The sequence below is a fragment of the Arachis hypogaea genome, chromosome 11, assembly GCF_003086295.3.
Source record: "Arachis hypogaea cultivar Tifrunner chromosome 11, arahy.Tifrunner.gnm2.J5K5, whole genome shotgun sequence".
Classification (NCBI taxonomy): Eukaryota; Viridiplantae; Streptophyta; class Magnoliopsida; order Fabales; family Fabaceae; genus Arachis; species Arachis hypogaea.
Window position 1 is genome coordinate 19,398,015 of NC_092046.1, and position 6,953 is coordinate 19,404,967.

General features: G+C 37.5%; 1 non-coding gene across 1 annotated transcript; it reads left to right on the forward strand.

The window, feature by feature from the left end:
* The first annotated feature begins 5,398 nt into the window (after positions 1-5,398).
* Positions 5,399-5,506, forward strand: LOC112725355 (small nucleolar RNA R71). The gene has a single exon (XR_003164469.1). It is a non-coding gene; the product is annotated as a small nucleolar RNA R71 (small nucleolar RNA).
* The last annotated feature ends 1,447 nt before the right edge of the window (positions 5,507-6,953 follow it).

Consider the following 6,953-nt stretch of genomic DNA (forward strand, 5'->3'; position numbering starts at 1 on the left):
TAGGATAGAGATACTTATGTAATTCATTGGTGAGAATTTCAGATAAGCGTATAGAGATGCTTTCGTTCCTCCTGAACCTCTGCTTTCCTGCTGTCTTCATCCAATCATTCCTACTCCCTTCCATGGCAAGCTGTATGTTGGGCATCATCGTTGTCAATGGCTACATCCCGTCCTCTCTGTGAAAATGGTCCAATGCGCTGTCACTGCATGGCTAATCATCTGTCGGTTCTCGATCATACTGGAATAGGATTTACTATCCTTTTGCGTCTGTCACTACACCCAGCACTCGCGAGTTTGAAGCTCGTCACAGCCATCCCTTCCCAGATCCTGCTCGGAATACCACAGACAAGGTTTAGACTTTCCGGATCTCAGGAATGGTCATCCATGGGTTCTAACATATATCACGATGACTCTAATATCTTGGACTCGGTCTCCTGTATTAGATATCTAAGAGATACTCATTCTATCTCATCTTCATGTAGAACGGAAGTGGTTGTCAGGCACGCATTCATAGGTGAGAATGGTGATGAGCGTCACATAATCATCACATTCATCATGTTCTTGGGTGCAAATGAATATCTTAGAATAGGAATAAGCTTGAATTGAATAGAAAAACAATAGTACTTTGCATTAATTCATGAGGAACAGTAGAGCTCCACACCTTAATCTATGGTGTGTAGAAACTCTACCGTTGAAAATACATAAGAACAAGGTCCAGGCATGGCCAAATGGCCAGCCCCCTGAACATGATCAAAGGATCAAAAGATAATCCAAAGATTCTAAATACAATAGTAAAAAGTCCTATTTATACTAAACTAGTTACTAGGGTTTACAGAAATGAGTAAATAATGTAGAAATCCACTTCTGGGGCCCACTTGGTGTGTGCTTGGGCTGAGCATTGAGCTTTACATGTGTAGAGGTCTTCCTTGGAGTTGAACGCCAGTTTGTAACCTATTTCTCGCGTTTAACTCCACTTTGCAACCTGTTTCTGGCGTTTAACTCCAGAATGCAACATGGAACTGGCGTTGAACGCCCGTTTGCATCGTCTAAACTCGAGCAAAGTATGAACTATTATATATTGCTGGAAAGCCCTGGATGTCTACTTTCCAACGCAATTAAAGTCGCGCCATTTGGACTCATGTAGCTCCAGAAAATCCACTTTGAGTGCAGGGAGGTTAGAATCCAACAGAATCTGCAGTCCTTCTTCAACCTCTGAATCTGATTTTTGCTCAAGTCCCTAAATTTCAGCCAGAAAATATCTGAAATCACAAAAAAAATACACAAACTCATAGTAAAGTCCAAAAATGTAAATTTTATTTAAAAACTAATAAAAATATACTAAAAACTAACTAAATCATACTAAAAACTATGTAAAAACAATGCCAAAAAGCGTATAAATTATCCGCTCATCACAACACCAAACTTAAATTGTTGCTTGTCTCCAAGCAACTGAAAATAAAATAGGATAAAAAGAAGAGAATATACTATAAATTACAAAATATCAATGAAACTTAGCTCCAATCAGATGAGCGGGACTAGTAGCTTTTTGCCTCTTGAATAGTTTTGGCATCTCACTTTATCCCTTGAAGTTCAAAATGATTGGCATCTATAGGAACTTAGAATTTAGATAGTGTTATTGATTCTCCTAGTTCAGTTTGTTGATTCTTGAACACAGCTAATTTATGAGTCTTGGCCGTGGCCCTAAGTACTTTGTTTTCCAGTATTACCACCGGATACATAAATGCCACAGACACATAACTGGGTGAACCTTTTCAGATTGTGACTCAACTTTGCTAAAGTCCCCAATTAGAGGTGTCCAGGATTCTTAAGCACACTCTTTTTTTGCTTTGGACCTTAACTTTAACCACTCAGTCTCAAGTTTTCACTTGACACCTTCACGCCACAAGCACATGATTAGGGACAGCTTAGTTTAGCCGCTTAGGCCATGATTTTATTCCTTTAGGCCCTCCTATCCAATGATGCTCAAAGCCTTGGATCCTTTTTATTACCCTTGCCTTTTGGTTTTAAGGGCTATTGGCTTTTTGCTCTTGCCTTTTGGTTTAAAGAGCTTTTGGCTTTTTCTGCTTGCTTTTTCTTTTTCTTTTTTTTCGCCATTTTTCTTTTCTTCTTTTTTTTTTTCGAAAGCTTTTGTATTCACTGCTTTTTCTTGCTTCAAGAATCATTTTTATGATTTTTCAGATTATCAAATAATATTTCTCCTTTTTTATCATTCTTTCAAGAGCCAACATATTTAACATTCATAAACCACAATATCAAAAGACATATGCACTGTTCAAGCATTCATTCAGAAAACAAAAAGTATTGTCACCACATCAAAATAATTAAACTAGTTTCAAGGATGAATTCGAAACCATGTACTTCTTGTTCTTTTGTTTTTAGAACATTTTTCATTTAAGAGAGGTGATGGAGTCATATGACATTCATAGCTTTAAGACATAGACACTTAGACACTAATGATCATATAGTAAAGACACAAACATAATTAAACATGAAGCATAGTAAACGAAAAACAGAGCAATAAGAACAAGGAGATTAAGGAACGGGTCCACCTTAGTGAGGGTGGCATCTTCCTCTTCTTGAAGAACCAATGGTGCTCTTGAGCTCCTCTATGTCTCTTTCTTGTCTTTGTTGCTCCTCCCTCATAGCTCTTTGATCTTCTCTAATCTCATGGAGGATGATGGAGTGCTCTTGGTGCTCCATCCTTAGTTGTCCCATGTTGGAACTTAATTCTCCTAGGGAGGTGTTGATTTACTCCCAATAGTTCTGTGGAGGAAAGTGCATTCCCTGAGGTATCTCATGGATTTCATGGTGAGGAATTTCCTCATGCTCTTGTTGAGGTCCATAAGTGGGCTCTCTTGTTTGCTCCATCATTTTCTTAGTGATGAGCTTTTGAGATGAATCTCTCCATCTCCCATGACTCATACGTGGAAGCTTTTGCCTTCCCTTTCCTCTTTCTAGAGGTTTCTCTGGCCTTAGGTGTCATAAATGGTTATGGAAAAATAAAAAGTAACGCTTTTACCACACCAAACTTAGAAGGTTTGCTCATCCCCGAGCAAAAGGAGAAAGAAAGTAGTAGAAGAAGAAGAAAATGGAGGAGATGGAGGGAGAAGGTGTATTCGGCCAAGGAGGGTTTTAGGTGGTTATGATGTGTGAAAAGGAAGGAGTGATGGTCTGAATTTGAGTGGGTAGGTGTATGTGGGTTGTATAATGGTTTTGGAAAAGTAATGGAGGTGATTGGTGGAAGTTATTTGGGGAAGAGAGTTATGAAAAGGTGTGAAGAGGAGAGAAGAAGAGGTGGGGTAGATGGGGATCCTGTGGGATCCACAGATCCAGTGCGGTCAAGGACTTAACATTCCTGCTCCAATTAGGCATGTAAAATGCCCTTGCTGTGTAATCCTGGCGTTTAACGCCAGACTGCTGCTTATTTCTGGCGTTAAACGCCCAAATGTAGCCTGTTTCTGGCGTTTAACGCCAGGTAGATGCTTATTTATGGCGTTAAACGCCAGACAGATGCTTGTTTCTGGCGTTTAAATGCCAGAATGCTCTTCCTCCAGGGTGTGCTATTTTTAATGCTATTTTTCATTCTGTTTTTGATTTTTTAGTAGTTTTTGTGACTCTACATGATCATCAACCTAATAAAACACGAAATAATAAAAAAAATATAAAATAGATATAATTAAATAACATTAGGTTGCCTCCCAACAAGCGCTTCTTTAATGTCAATAGCTTGACAGTGAGCTCTCACGGAGCCTTACAGATGTTCAGAGCATTGTTGGGACCTCCCAACACCAAACTTAGAGTTTGACTGTGGGGGCTTTGGTTGACTCTGCAGTGAGAGAAGCTTTTCATGCTTCCTCTCCATCGTTACAGAAGGAGAACCTTGAGTTTTAAACACAAGGTTGTCCTCATTCAGTTGAAGGACCAATTCTCCTCTATCCACATCAATCATAGCTCTTACTATGGCTAGGAAGGGTCTTCCAAGGATGATGGATTCATCCTCATCCTTCCCAGTGTCTAGGATTATGAAATCAGTAGGGATGTAAAGGCCTTCAACCTTTACTAACACGTCCTCTACTAGTCCATAAGCCTGTTTTCTTGAGTTGTCTGCCATCTCTAATGAGATTCTGGCAGCTTGCACCTCAAAGATCCCAAGTTTTTCCATTACAGAGAGTGGCATTAAGTTTATTCCTGACCCCAGGTCACACAGAGCCTTCTCAAAGGTCATGGTACCTATGTTACAGGGAATTAGGAATTTACCAGGATCCTGTTTCTTTTGAGGTAAATTCTGCCTATCCAATGCATTTAGTTCATTGGTAAGCAAGGGAGGTTCATCTTTCCAAGTCTCATTACCAAATAATTTGGCATTCAGCTTCATGATTACAACAAGGTACTTAGCAACTTGCTCTTCAGTAACGTCTTCATTCTCTTCAGAAGAAAAATACTCATCAGAGCTCATAAAGGGCAGAAGGAGGTTCAATGGAATTTCTATGGTCTCTAGATGAGCCTCAGATTCCTTTGGTTCTTCAAAGGAAAACTCCTTATTGGTCACTGAACGTCCCAGGAGGTCTTCCTCACTAGGATTCACGTCCTCCTCCTCATTTGTAGGTTCGGCCATGATGGTCAAATCAATGGCCTTGCACTCTCTCTTTGGATTTTCTTCTGTATTGCTTGGGAGAGTACTAGGAGGAGTTTTAGTGACCCTTTTACTCAGCTAGCCCACTTGTGCCTCCAAATTTCTAATGGAGGATCTTGTTTCATTCATGAAACTTAAAGTGGCCTTAGATAAATCAGAGACTATATTTGCTAAGCTAGATGGATTCTGCTCAGAATTCTCTGTCTGTTGCTGAGTGGATGATGGAAAAGGCTTGCTATTGCTAAACCTGTTTCTTCCACCATTATTAAAGCCTTGTTGAGGCTTTTGTTGATCCTTCCATGAGAAATTTGGATGATTTCTCCATGAGAGATTATAGGTGTTTCCATAGGGTTCACCCATGTAATTCACCTCTGCTATTGCAGGGTTCTCAGGATCATAAGCTTCTTCTTCAGAAGATGCCTCCATAGTACTGTTGGATGATTCCTTCAATCCATTCAGACGCTGAGAGATCATATTGACTTGCTGAGTCAATATTTTATTCTGAGTCAATATGGCATTCAGAGTATCAATTTCAAGAACTCCCTTCCTCTAAGGCGTCCCATTACTCACAGGATTCCTTTCAGAAGTGTACATGAATTGGTTATTTGCAACCATGTCAATGAGTTCTTGAGCTTCTGCAGGCGTTTTCTTTAGGTGAATGGATCCACCTGTAGAATGGTCCAATGATATCTTTGATAACTCAGACAGACCATCATAGAATATATCCAGGATGGTCCATTCTGAAAGCATGTCAGAAGGACACCTTTTGGTCAGTTGCTTATATCTCTCCCAAGCTTCATAGAGGGATTCACCTTCTTTCTGTCTGAAGGTTTGAACATCCACTCTAAGCTTACTAAGCTTTTGAGGAGGAAAGAACTTGGCTAAGAAAGCCGTGATCAGCTTATCCCAAGAGTTCAGACTATCCTTAGGTTGAGAGTCCACCCATATTCTAGCTCTGTCTCTTACAGTAAATGGGAAAAGCATAAGCCTGTAGACCTCAGGATCAACCCCATTGGTCTTAACAGTATCACAGATTTGCAAGAATTTAGTTAAGAACTGAAAAGGATCTTCTGATGGAAGTCCATGAAACTTACAATTCTGTTGATTCAGAGAAACTAATTGAGGTTTAAGCTCAAAATTGTTTGCTCCAATGGCAGGGATTGAGATGCTTCTTCCATGTAAATTAGAATTTGGTGCAGTAAAGTCACCAAGTATCTTCCTTGCATTGTTATTATTTTCGGCCATGTCTCCTTCTTTTTCAAAAATTTCAGTCAGATTTTCTCCAGAGAGTTGTGCTTTAGCTTCCCTTAGCTTCCTCTTCAGAGTCCTTTCAGGTTCAGGATCAGCCTCAACAAGAATGTTTTTATCCTTGTTCCTGCTCATATGAAAAAGAAGAAAATAGAAAAGAAAATATGAAATCCTCTATGTCACAGTATAGAGATTCCTAATCTAAGTATAAAAAGAGAAGAGTAGCAAAAAGAAAAAGGTGAGAATCCAAACACAGGGGAGATGAATGGGTTCGAATTCTTGAGTGAAAGAGGGGTATTAGTAGATGAATAAATAAACAGAAGGGGATGAGAGATGAGAGAATTCGAAAATTAAATAAAATAAATTAAAATTTTTTTTGTTTTTAATTTAAAATCAAAGTTATAATTCGAAAATCAAAAAGAAAAATGAAATTAAATTACATTAAAGTTTAAAACAATTAGTTAAATAAAAATGAATTTTGAAAAAGAGGAAGGTGATTTTCGAAAATTGAAGAGAGGAAATTAGTTAGGTAGTTTTGAAAAAGATAAGAATCAAACAAAAAGATAAGATTGATTGAAAAAGATTTGAAAATCAATTTTGAAAAGATAAGAAGTTAGAAAAGAAGTTAGAAAAGATTTTGAAAAAGATGTGATTGAAACTTATTTTGTAAAAGATTTGAAAGAGAAATTTAAAAAGATTTGATTTTGAAAATTAAAGTTGATTACTTGACTAACAAGAAACAAAAAGATATGATTTTAAAATTTAAAGATTGAACCTTTCTTACTAGGCAAGTAACAAACTTAAAATTTTTGAATCAATCACATTAATTGTTAGTGAGATTTTCGAAAATATGAAGTAGGAATAAGAAAAAGATTTTTGAAAATCAAATTGAAATTTTCGAAAATATAAAAGAAAAAATGAAAAAGATTTGATTTTTGAAAAAGATTTGAAAAAGATAGCATTTTTAAATTAAAAATTTGATTTGACTCATAAGAAACAACTAGATTTTAAAAATTTTTGAAAAAGTCAACTCAAATTTTCGAATTTTATG